General features: G+C 45.7%; 1 protein-coding gene across 5 annotated transcripts in view; it reads right to left on the bottom strand.

Moving 5' to 3' along the window:
* The window catches only part of RFX2 (regulatory factor X2), an 89866-nt gene that overhangs the window by 39191 nt on the left and 37959 nt on the right, over positions 1–12716 (bottom strand). The gene's annotated exons all lie outside the window — the stretch shown is intronic.

Here is a 12716-nt window from a genome sequence, read left to right as displayed (position 1 = left end):
AGGCGATACACAGTGGGAGTAAAGAAACATTTTATCTGGGGCGCCCCGGTGGCTCAGATGGTTAAGCGTCTGCCTTCGGCTCAGGTCATGATCTCGGGGTCCTGGGACGGAGCCCCTGCATTGGGCTCCCTGCTCAGTGGGAGGTCTGCTTCTCCCTCTCTTTCCTTCTGCCCCTCTCCCCTGTTCCTGCTCTGTCTTAAATGAATTAAAAAAAAAAAAGAAGAAGAAGAAGCACTTTATTCTGGGCTAGAGAGAAGTCCTGCCTTCTGTTCCTAGAGATCCTCGCCCACGAGAAAGCATAAAAGGGTATTTCTTTGCAGCCAGATGCATATGTCTTTCAAAGAGGTAGTTTAAAAATTCTATACAAAAAGACTCATTTCATTTTTTAAAAAGATTTTATTTATTTATTTGAGAGAGAGAGAGACTGAGAGCAAAAGCAGGCTCCCCCGCTGAGCAGGGAGCCTGACTTGGGGGCTCGATCCCAGGACCCTGGGATCATGATTTGAGCCGAGGGCAGAGGCTTCACCAACTGAGCCACCCAGGTGCCCCGAAAGACTCATTTCATACCAAGACAACGTGGCAGAGGATACAAAACAATCAGTCCATGAAAATGCTCACAGGCAAACGGTCTTGGCTTTTTTTTTTTTTTTAAGATTTTATTTATTTATTTCACAGAGAGAGATCACAAGTAGGCAGAGAGGCAAGCAGAGAGAGAGAGGGAGGAGGAAGCAGGCTCTCTGCTGAGCAGAGAGCCCGATGTGGGACTTGATCCCAGGACCCTGAGATCATGACCTGAGCTGAAGGCAGAGGCTTAACCCACTGAGCCACCCAGGCGCCCCTGGTCTTGGCTTTTTAAGAACCAGCTGCCCGGGGTGCCTGGGTGGCTCAGTGGGTTAAAGCCTCTGCCTTCGGCTCAGGTCATGATCCCAGGGTCCTGGGATCGAGCCCCGCATCGGGCTCTCTGCTCAGCGGGGAGCCTGCTTCCTCCTCTCTCTCTCTCTCTGCCTACTTGTGATCTCCATCTGTCAAATAAATAAATAAAATCTTAAAAAAACAGCTGCCCTCGAGAAGCTGTGGAGAGGGCGTGGCTTTGTGGGCAGGTGCAGCCCCGTTCCCCCCCCGCGTTATCAAGTGGAGTCTCCCCACTTCTGCCTCATGGGGAGGCCTGAGAGCAGCACACGGCGCACACCGCGGGCCCAGGATGGACACCAGAAGTTCACATGAGCTTTCCCAGCCCAGCAAGAACTCCCACCTCTGCTGAAGACAGAAGAAAGCAGAGAGCCGGGTGCAGGTGTTTAATCTCTGAGTGTTGGTTTAACCCCATCTTCCCCGATGAGGAAGATTCTAGGACTCCGCCCATTCCCCCCTCAAAGCCTTTGGTACCACAAGAGCCACTGGATGGATCAGTGGAGGTGTGGCCTGTGCCTGTGGCGGGTTCCTGGTTCCCTGACTCAGTCCTTACCACTAGATGTCCCCAGAGCCACGTGGTGACTGGCACTCCCTGCTTTCTTCTCTTCCAGGGAAGGAGGAGATGGAGAATTTCCAATGTGTATTTCCTGGGTCTCCCACTCTCCGCGCCTTCCCAACAGAACTGACCTTTGGAATCATTCTGTAGGAAGCTGCTTAGTCAAGGTCTTATTTACAGATCTCCCCAAGGTCAGAACCAGTCACCTGCCCCACCCCCGCATCACTTTGTTCCAATCTGAAGCCAGAAAGTGGGTCCCTTCAGCGGCAGTGGGAGGAAATCACTGGACTTGGGCTCTCTGTGGAGAGAATCCACTGGTGACAGAGGGAGAAAGCTGACTCAGAGGACAGATCCTTGTTCACAGGCAGAAATCACTGTGCTCCAAAGTCTTGTTAAAATCAGGGGAGCCCGTGAGAACATGAGGCTTGAGAGCGAGCCCATGCTCGGCTCACTGGGGCCAGAACGTACCTTCCAGAATATAAGTTATTCAAGATCATGCCAGGTTTTCACACGAGTGTATTTCCTAGTTTAACACGCTGTTTGCCCCGTGCTGTCTGTCACACTGTTTAGTGTACAGTGTTCAGGCCAAGGGTCGCCAAAGCTTTTCTGCAAGGTCCAAAGACTTTAGGCACATCTGGTCCTGTTACAACTACTAAACTTTGTTTGTCCTGGCACAGAGTGGTCACTGCTCACACACACACACACACACACACACACACACACACACACACACACATCCTGGTTGTGTTCTAATAAGACTTGATTTAGGAAAAAAGGGCGACAGGCCAGGTTTGGGCTACAGACCATAGCTGCTGGCCCTTGGTTCGTATAATTTGGGTTTGGTGAAGTGATGTGTGTTGGGAGCATGGGTAGAAAAATGGCACTGTCTCGATTCAAAACCTTGGGGTCCATGGCCCCTGGGTCCAGGGCGGAGTCCCTGCGGCCCCATCTCCCCAACATGACAGAATTGGAGGGGCCACAAGGGACGACACGCATTGTTAGGAGGATGAAGCCGCCAGCCCGTAAAGACAAATGCATTAGCGTCTGGTGCGAAATGACAGCTGTGCGCCTGAAGCCTATAAAGTCACGAAGAAAATCCCCAAATCCTGGAAACTCAGGAGCCAGGTTACAGCCCTTGAAACTGAAGATAGGAGTTTGGGCACAAGGGACAAGTCACTCTGGGGAGTTGCAGTGGGTTAAACAGTGACGCCCGAAACTCAGGGCTGTTCCTAATCTCTGAATGTGAGCTCATCTGGAGAGAGTGTCTTCGCAGATATAATCAAGGTAAGGATCGAGAAGAGGCCATACGGAGTAGGGCGGGCCTGAAATCCAAGGACAGTGTTCTTGTGACAGACAGACTAGGACACGTGGGGAAGAAGCCCACGTGACAATGGAGGCGGAGAGGGCGGGATGCAGCAACATGACAGGGAAGCCAGGGATGGCTTGGGCCACCACAAACCAGAGAAGGCAGGAAGGATCCTTCCCTAGAGAGAACACAGCTCGCCGACACCTTCGGGTCTCCAGAACTGTGAGGGTTCAAGCCCCCCAGACTGGGGTACTTTGAATGACAGCCCCGGGAAACTCAGGCAGGGACCTATATTATGAGGAGCACAGCTGGGACAAAAGCATCCCATGCAATGGCTTCTGGGTAGTGCTTCAGGGCCGTGCATGACCCGGGCAGTCGGTAAATATTTACCAGATGAATAAATCCCTCCGTGTCTCCTTAGTAGCACAGCCCATACCGCAGTATACCGAATGGTACGTGGTGTTGCAGATAGAGTCTATGTAAAGTGTCACTTACAGGGGTGCCTGGGTGGCTCAGTGGGTTGGGCCTCTGCCTTCGGCTCAGGTCATGGTCTCAGGGTTCTGGGACCGAGCCCCACATCGGGCTCTCTGCTCAGTGGGGAGCCTGTTTCCCCCTCTCTCTCTGCCTGCCTCTCTGCCTACTTGTGCTCTCTCTCTCTGTCAAATAAATAAATAAAATATAAAAAAAAACAAATGTAAAAAAAAAAAAGGTGTCATTTACAACCTACCTGGTTATTTCAAGGTTGTGTAGGAATCTCCTGGGAAATGTAATGACCTTTTGAGACTGACTGTTCTACTCCCCCTGAACACATCCCTAATGTTAGCATCAGACAGAAAGACTGACAGATGCCACGTGGGCCAGCCTGGCTGCTCCCATATGTTGAGGGCATGAAATCCTTCCCTACCCATCTAAGATAACCAAGGTCATGAATTGCCTATAAGCTGATCCGGTTTCCTGAGTTGTAGTTCTCTGAATTTTTCTTAATTTGGGGCCATTAATCAAGGGCTCTTAACACATCAAAGTTAAGGTGTTTTGTTTTTTTTTTTAATTGCTTATTAAGAGGCATCCAACAGCACTGGCTTTCAGTAACCGTAGAGCATTGGTGGGACTAACCCTCCTGTAGATAACAGTTAAAAAATCTGAACAAGGGTGCCTGGGTGGCTCAGTGGGTTAAAGCCTCTGCCTTTGGCTCAGGTCATGATCCCAGAGTCCTGGGATCAAGTCCTGCATCAGGTTCGCTGTTCAGCAGGGAGCCTGCTTCCTCCTCTCTCTCTGCCTGCCTCTCTGTCTACTTGTGATCTCTCTCTGTCAAAAAAAGAAATAAAAATCTTTTTTAAAAATCTGAACAAAATATTAAAACACACAACACACACATAGACACACACACACAATTTAAAGACACAGTGGGTCAAGGGTGGCCGAGCTAGGCAGAGCCTGCCAGGGAGTCCACCCTTGAGAGAACTCTGCCACAGTCAGACCAGTGACTCTGAATTTTTGCCAGGGGCACGCCCCAGTCCATGAATGCTTCAGTGCAGAAAGCAACAGTCTGATTGCCTTGAGTGTGAGAGGACAAAGTTCCGAATATTAAGGGGAAATCCTGAAAGAGAGCCACAGAGGGGGCATGCCCCCAGATCTGCCTAGAGTCCATCCAAATCTTCAGCCAACTGACTAAACCACACTGTGTGGGGAAGACCCCAGGGGTTTGGGGGGAAACCCAGCAGCTCAAAGATGAACAAACTAAGAGGAGATTTCAGCTGCTGCTGAAAAAGATATTCGCATGAGGGACAGGGTTTGAGTCCAGCCAAGATAAGCACTAGCAGGGGGAGCACAGCAGAATCCAAAAATTCCACAACACAGCATTCATGATATCCAGGGTCCGATACAGACCACGGATGATGAGAAGAAACAGCTATGACCCATACCGAAGAAAAAGAGAGGAGGAGTGAATTATAACCAGACCAAGACAATTCAGGGGGTACAGATAAAGCAGCTACTAAAAATAAGTCCAAGAACTTAAAGGAAGTTATATGTACAATATAGGAACATAGAGGAATGTCATTGGAAGACAAACCGTTAAAAAAAAAGTAGAAATTCTGGAGCTGAAAAGTACAATAATTCAAAGGGAAATTTCACTGATACACTTAACAGCTGATTAAAGATGGCAGAAGGAAGAGTTAGTGAACTTGAACAGAAATCAATGGAATGCAAACTCAAGAACCAAAAGGAGGAAAAAGTTGAGGAAAATGAACAGAACATGCAATCTAACATATATGTAACTGAAGTCCCAGAAGAAAAGGAGAATGGAGAGGAAAAAGATATATTCGAAGAATGGCCAAACATCTCTTAAATTTGGCGGAAGACATCAACCCAAGAATGATAAATACAAAGAAAACCAAATTAGCCATATCATGGTTAAACCGCTAAAATTAAAAAAAAAAAAAAAAAGAAAGAAAATTTTGAAAGCAGCCAGAGAAAAACTACATCTTTTATGAAAAGGAATAATAGTATGGATGATAACCAACTTCCCATCAGTGACAACGGTGACCAGAAGACAATGGGATGACATATTTAAAGTGGTGGGGGAAAGCTATCAACCTAAAATTCTATACCCAGCAAAACTACTCTTAAAAGAAAGGTGGGTTAAAGACATTTTATGATAAACAAAACCTGAGAAATTTTGTTGCCTACACTATGAGAAACACAAAAGCAAGTTCTTTAGGGTGGAGGGAAATAACACCAAATGGTAAACTTGCGTGTTCAAGAGGGAATAAAGATCACCTGAAATTATAACTATGTGGGTAATTACAAAGGAGTGTATTTTTTTCCTTTCCTTCTCTTAATTTCTTAAAATACATCTATTAAACAAAAAATTATAACACTCTATTGTGCGTTTTTGTAACAAATGCAGCAGTGATTTATACAACAATAATAGCACAGGACTGAGGAGGGGTAAATAGGATTAGACATGCAAGGTTCTTGCATTTTACATGTAGTAGTCTTATTTGTGATAAATTAAAGATACATTGAGATGTATCTTTACATTATACATTGTATACATTAAGATTACCTTAGATCCCTAAGGTAATCTCTAACAAAAAAACACCCCAAAACATGTAGTTTAAAAAATAATGAAGAAGCAAATGAAATGTTAAACATATCTGTCCTCAAAAAAAGGTAGCTAATGAAGAACATAGGGGAAAAAAAAAGATGAAACAAATAGCAAAATGGCTTTCCTAAATTCAGATATGTTAATAATTACACTAAGTATAAATAGATTAAAATTTGAATGAAAAGACAGAAATGGTCGCCTCAATTAAAAAAAAAAAAAAAGATCCCCTGATATGCTGCCTCTTTAAAAGAAACCTTCTTTTATTTTTAAATTTTTAAAAGATTTTATTTATTAATTTATTTGAAAGAGAGAGGGAGTGCATGCAAATGGGGGGTGGGGAAAAGGGCAGAGGGAGAGGGAAAGGTAGAACCCCAAGCAGACTCCACACTGAGCACAGAGCCCCATGTGGGGCTCAATCCCATGACCCTGAAATCATGATCTGAAGTGAAACCAAGAGTTGGATGCTCAACCAACTGAGCCACCAAGGCCCCCTGAAACACTGACTAAATACAAAGGCACACATGGGTGGAAAGTAATAGAATGGAAAAAGATACAGCATGCAAACTCTAATTAAGCTGGAGTGGCTATAATACTGAGACAAAATTCCTTCAAGACAAGGAATATTACTAGAGATAATGAGGGAGGGACATTTCATCCTCATAAACTGATAATGACATAATCACTGTATTAGTGTAAGCACCTAGTACTATAGCTTCAAAATAAACAAAGAAAAAATTAACAGAACTAAAGGAAAAAATAGATAAAGAGTCACAGTTGGAGATTTTACACATTCTTCTCTCAGTGATCTTGACAGAAACGAAACAAAAACAGCAATAAGGGTTTATCTGGGCGACACCATCAACCTCAGAGATCTGACGTTTATAGCGCACAATCAACCAAACCTACACGTTCTTTTCAAATGTTACAAGGAATATATACTAAGATAGGTCATATTCTGGGCCACAAAACAAGTCTCAATATGTTTCAAAAGATTGAATTACACAGAGCATATACACATTTTGACAATAAGAGAAAAAATTAGAGGTCAGTAAGATGTCTAGAAAAATGCTAAATATTTAGAAAATTTAAAAAACACCTCTAAAATAACCCATAGGCAAAGAATAAAGTATAAGGGAAATTAGAAGATACTTTGGACTGATTAATAATGAAAACACCGTATATCAAAATTTAGGGATGTAGCTAAGAAGTGCCTAGAAGGAAATGTTTAGTTTTATAAACAAATTAGAAAAAATGGCTCAAAAATCAATCATTTAACTTTTCAGCCTTAGGAAGCCATAAAAAGACAAGCACACTGAACTGAAACAGAAAAAGGAAATAATAAAAGGGAAAAAATGAAATAAAACTCCACAAACTGTGTAGAAAATGACAGAACCAAAATGTTCCCCAAACTGAAATTTCTTTGGAAAAGAAATGAACTATAAAAGCCATGTAAAGATGGAGGAAACATAAATTCATACTATTAAGTAAAAGTAAGTCCATGTGTGTTGTATGATTCCAACTATATGACAGTTCCAGAAAAGGACAAACTATGGAGAGGGTAAAAAGATCAGTGGTTGCCAGAGGTTTAAGGGGAAGGAAGGATGAATCAGTGGAGCACAGAGGATTTTTAGGGCAGAGAAACTACTCGGTGTGATACTGTAATGGTGGATACATGTCATCATACATCCATCCAAACCCACAAATGTACAACATCAGGCATGAACCCTGATGTCCCTTATGGACTTTGGGTGATGACAACATGTCATGTCAGTGCAAGTCTCGTCTACAAATGCACCACTCTGGTGGGGGTATGTTGATAAAAGGGGAGGCTAGGCATGTGTGAGGGCAGAGAGTACACGGAAAAAAATCTCTGCACCTTCCTTTTAACTTTGCTGTGAACCTAAAACTGCTCTAAAAAAGAAAGTCTAAAAAAAAAAAAAAAAGATGGACAACTCTCTATAAAAGATTGATAAAAAAGAGAAAAGAAAAAAACCCCAAACTGCCAATACGAAAAATGAAATGAGATCTACCGTTACAAATCTTAGAGAAACTAAAATCGTAAGGAACACTTATGGACAGCTTTAGCCAATAAATTCACCAACTTTGATCAAATGAACATTTTTGGAGGAAAAACACAACATACCAAAACTGACACAAGATGAAACAGAAAACGTGAAGGTCATAGCTGGCAAACAGACTGGATATGCTATTGAAAGCCTTACAAAGAAAACCTTAGGCACGGAGCCTTTGGCTGTTAAATGCTATAAAACCCTGAAAAAGGAGTTCATGCACAAAGTTCATCAGAAAATACAGAAAGGAATAACCATTCCTTTATTTTAGGAGGTCATCAAAAGCCTGGTGCCAAAACTTGATAAAGATATTACAAGAGAAGTATTTAGACCAATGTCGCTCCTGAACACCTATGCAAAAATGACATGAAATATTAATACACCAAACATAGCAATATAAAAATAATAACCCATACTTACATTTCCAACTGCTTCTTTTTCCTTAACGAAGCCCCAACTCCTTCCCTCCTCAAATGATTTTTGACAAAGGTGTCAAGGCAATTCAACAGAGAGAGGAAGGTTGTTTAAACAAATGGTAAATCCATATGGGAAGAAGAAAACAAATGAATTTCAATTCCTATCCTGTCCCACACACAAAAATGATTTTAAATTAGATCCTAGACTTATGCTTGAAAGCTAAAACTGTAAAACGTCTACGAGAAAACACAGAGGCGTAGGCAAATTTTCTTAGACAGAATGCAGAAAGTAGTATGTATGACCAAAGAACTCGATAAATTAGATTTGTGAAAACTGAAAAATTTGTCCATTAAAAGACTTCAAGAACACAAATCGGGGCACCTGGCTGACTCAGTTGGGATAGCACGCAACTCTTGATCTCGGGGTCATTACTTTGACCCCCATGTCAGGTACAGAGATTACTTTAAAAATAAATAAATAAACTTTAAAAGATAAGATTTTATTTATTTGAGAGAGGGAGCAGAGCAAGAAAGAGGGCAAGAGCAGGGGGGAGGAGCAGAGGGAGAGGGAGAAGCAGACTCCCTGCTGAGTAGGAGTCAGACTCCAGGCTCCATCCCAGGACTCTGGGATCACAACCTGAGCCAAAAGTAGACACTTAACCGACCAAGCCATCCAGGTGCCCTAAATAAATAAACTTCTTAAAACACACACACAAATCATTTAAGCCACAGTCTGGGCTTTACAAAAAAATATTTGCAAAGCATGTATCTAACAGAAGGTTTTATCCACAATATGTAAAAAGCTCCTACAGTTTAATAAGAAGAAGACAACCTAATGGGCAGAAGACTCTAACAGGCTCTTCACAAAGATCTCCAGATGCCCAACAAGTATATAAAATGGTGCTCAACAGTGTTAGTCGCTAGAGAAATGCAAATTAAAGCCACAATGAGATACCAGTAAACCGTCGCCAGAATGGCTAAAATAAGTCTCACAATAACCAATGTTGTGGCCACCGGGAGAAATCGTATCTCTCACACACTTGTAGGAATGTAAAATGATAGAATCGGATCAGAAAAAAAAAATGTTTGACAGTTTTCTGGAAAGTTAAGCCCTCCCGTTAGCCCAGAATTCCTTTCCGAGGTGTTCATCCAGGAAATATGGAAACACGTCTACAAAAAGTCCCTGTACGCACAAATTTACAGCAATTTTATTCACAACAGCCAAAACAGCACAATAGCTCTAATGCCCATCACCAGGAGAGGAGATGAGAGACTGTAGATTGTGTGAAGTAAAAGATGAAGACTGTAATCACTAAAGCAACCATTTAAAAAAAATACAAGAGATGTGGCGAGAAAGCTGGTAGAGGAGTACTCCTGGGTTATCTCTGATTAACACAAAGGGACGAACGCAGGCATACACAACACCCGGGTCAGTCTCAAAGTCATTACGCGGAGTCCAAAAAACTGTATCCAAAAGAGTACGTGATGTGGAACAGACAAAATGAACCGAAGGTTTAAAAGAAAAATCAGGGGCGCCTGGTGGTTCAGTCATTAAGCGTCTGTCTTCGGCTCGGGTCGTGATCCCAGGGTCCTGGGATCGAGCCCCACATCAGGCTCCTACTCAGCGGGAAGCCTCCTTCTCCCTCTCCCACTCCCCCTGCTTGTGTTCTCTCTCTTGCTGTCTCTCTGTCAAATAAATAAATAAAATCTTTAATAAAAAAAAGAAAAGAAAAGAAAAATCAGATTGGTGTAGAGGGAGCAGGAACCAAGGGGGAAGGGATAGGCGGGGACTTTCTGGGGAGGTGGACAGACACGTTCTCCATGAGAACAGGGTGTGTATTACGTGGAATGCCCATTTGTCAATATCAGACAGTCAAGATTTGTGCATTTACAGTATGTAAATTTTAACCTGAAAGTGTAAAAATATAATCACGGAGAGGAGGATGGGGGGGCGGTGGAGTCGTAAATAGCACGAGGTGGCGGAGTGACGGTAAGTGTGCAGCTGGGAATCACGGCACCTGCTTCATTACACTCCTGTGTTCATTTTGTAGAAGTTCGAATTTTCCGTACCAACAAGTTAAATAAAAAACCCACCTGGCAATCAGTTTTCAGCCCCAAAGAGTAAGTGCCAGCACATTTTGTCAAGGCCTTTCTCCACAAGCTCTGGTTTGCTACACTAGCGGTCCTTGGAGATGAGGGCAGTAGGTCAGGTGGTTCTTCTAGAAGATGTGAGGCTGAATCTACTGACCTTTCCACCTGGCAGGACAGGGGACGCAGGGAAAGGGCTGGCCCCAAAGACAACGGCACCGACCAGCCACATTCTACGGGAAATTTGGGAATCTCTAAATTCTGCTGGTCGGGCTCCTCAGCGACAGTAGTCACCTGAGACCCCTAGACACACTCTCGCAGGTCCATGTGCGGGTCTGCACTTCTGCTCAGAACTTGAACTTGAACTTGCAACAGGAACTGGGTGGGAACCCTGGACGGTCTTCCCGGTCTGCTCAAGCTTCATTTGTCCTCTCTCCTGTTCCTCTGCCCAAGGCCGGGGCCCGAGCAGTCTTTCCTGACTCCCTCACCCGCTCTCCACTGGGTCCCAGGAGCCTTAGGATGGCCAATAAAAAGGTCTACGGAGGCCTCGAATACGAGCCATTGCCCAGCTTGGTGAGGTTGGCCCGAAGCTCCCTGTGACTCAGAAACACACCCAGCGTGTTGTTTGTAAGCCTAGCACATTTCATTGGCCATCTGGTCCCCGATGAAGACACACTTGAGGAATGAAGTGGGCCAGTGTGGCCTCGCTGGATGGCGGAGAAACCACAGCTAACCTGGGGACGCTGCCGGGGACGCTCAGCAGGGGGAGCCTGTGTGAGGTTCTCCCAGTGTTTAAGTGAGGGGCAACCAGGACGGGGATGGCGGGCTGCTGCCCGGGATTACGCCTGATGAATGGATCTGCCCCTGGGCACAAAGGGAAGAGGTTTCTGTTTACAGGAAAATACTCCGGTTGCCTAGTAACCAGTAATGACAGGAAAGGAAACGCAGAAAAAGCTGAGGGCAGTTCTGGGCCCTGCTCCTGGCCAGCGCTGACTCACTGCGACCTGAAGCCATCTCATTTCTATTCCTGTTCCTCCATATGCCAAGTGGAGGGGTCACCTGCCTTGCATAGGTCTCATGGTATTCCAAAAACAGCTTGTCATCTGCGGGTAAAGAGCAAAGAGCAAGCACCGGGTTTTGTTACCTTCCTTCTGATTGGCCTGTTAGCTTCCGCTCTGGGGAGACACATGGCCTTCTCCTTTGCCTTTGGGGAGAGACACGGGGCCATGCTCTCCTGGGGCGTGGCGACATCTGGATGGCACCAGGCTCCCTTGGCCCCCGAGAGAGCGATCCCTATTTTCCCCATGAACAAGAAGCGACAAGTCCAGAATGTTCTCCGAGAGCACCAGTTGTCTCAAACCCCGGCGTCTGCCCAGATGCCTGTGTTGACGTTCCAAGTGCCATTACGAGAAAAATCGTGTCCCTTGGCTTCTCTTGGATCCCTTCCATGCGAGGGCAGGGTCCAAGAAGCAGGGGGCGCGAGCTTCACATTCTGTCCCCGCTGTGCCCACTGGCCTGGGGCTGGGGCTCGGCCCTCAGGACAGCCCTGCTCGGCTCCGGGCTCTGAAAGGAGACACGTATGTTTGGACAACTTCACATCCGTCTCCTCCTGGCTGAAAAGTGTCTTCATTGACGCTGCACGATGGTAGAAACCACATCCTTTCCTGCTCTGGGGTCACTGCCAAGGCACCCACTAGTGGGCACGAGGCAGGGCTCCCAGCCTGGGCACTGCTGACATCGGGCCAGGTTGTTCTCTGCTGGGGGGGGCGTGCATCTGGGACACTGTGGGGTGCTGATCAGCACCCCTGGCCCCCATCGGCCGCACGCCAGGAACCTCCCTCTGCCCGGAGTCTCCAGACACCAGTGAATGTCCCCCCAGGGGACAGGACTGCCCCGATGGAGAGCCCCCGCTCTAGGGGAGGTGCAGGGTCTGAGACACAAGCTGGACAGACGGGCCTGAGTGGAAGGGACGAGCAGGCAGCGAAGAGCAGGAAGCATACAGAGGGCACCGCGCTGGGCCCCGCGGAGCCAGACGGAGAGGCTGAAAAGGCCAGGCCCGGGAAAGAATGCCCACCGTTTCCAGAAGCATCGAGCCTCAACTTCCAGCAAGGCGGCTCATTATTCCCTCCTTGCCTAAGCTGTCTGGGTGCCCTGTCATGCCTTAACTTTTCACTTTTCTTTTCCTTTCGCAGCAGTGGACTTGGAAGGACCCCGGAGCTGGCTCCGAGCTACTCTGGAATAAAGTATCTACAGAATTCAAGTT

This window comes from Lutra lutra, chromosome 1 (assembly GCF_902655055.1).
Source record: "Lutra lutra chromosome 1, mLutLut1.2, whole genome shotgun sequence".
In the NCBI taxonomy this organism is placed as follows: domain Eukaryota; kingdom Metazoa; phylum Chordata; class Mammalia; order Carnivora; family Mustelidae; genus Lutra; species Lutra lutra.
The sequence above is the reverse complement of the archived record's forward strand: the minus strand, read 5'-3'. Positions and strand labels throughout refer to the sequence as shown.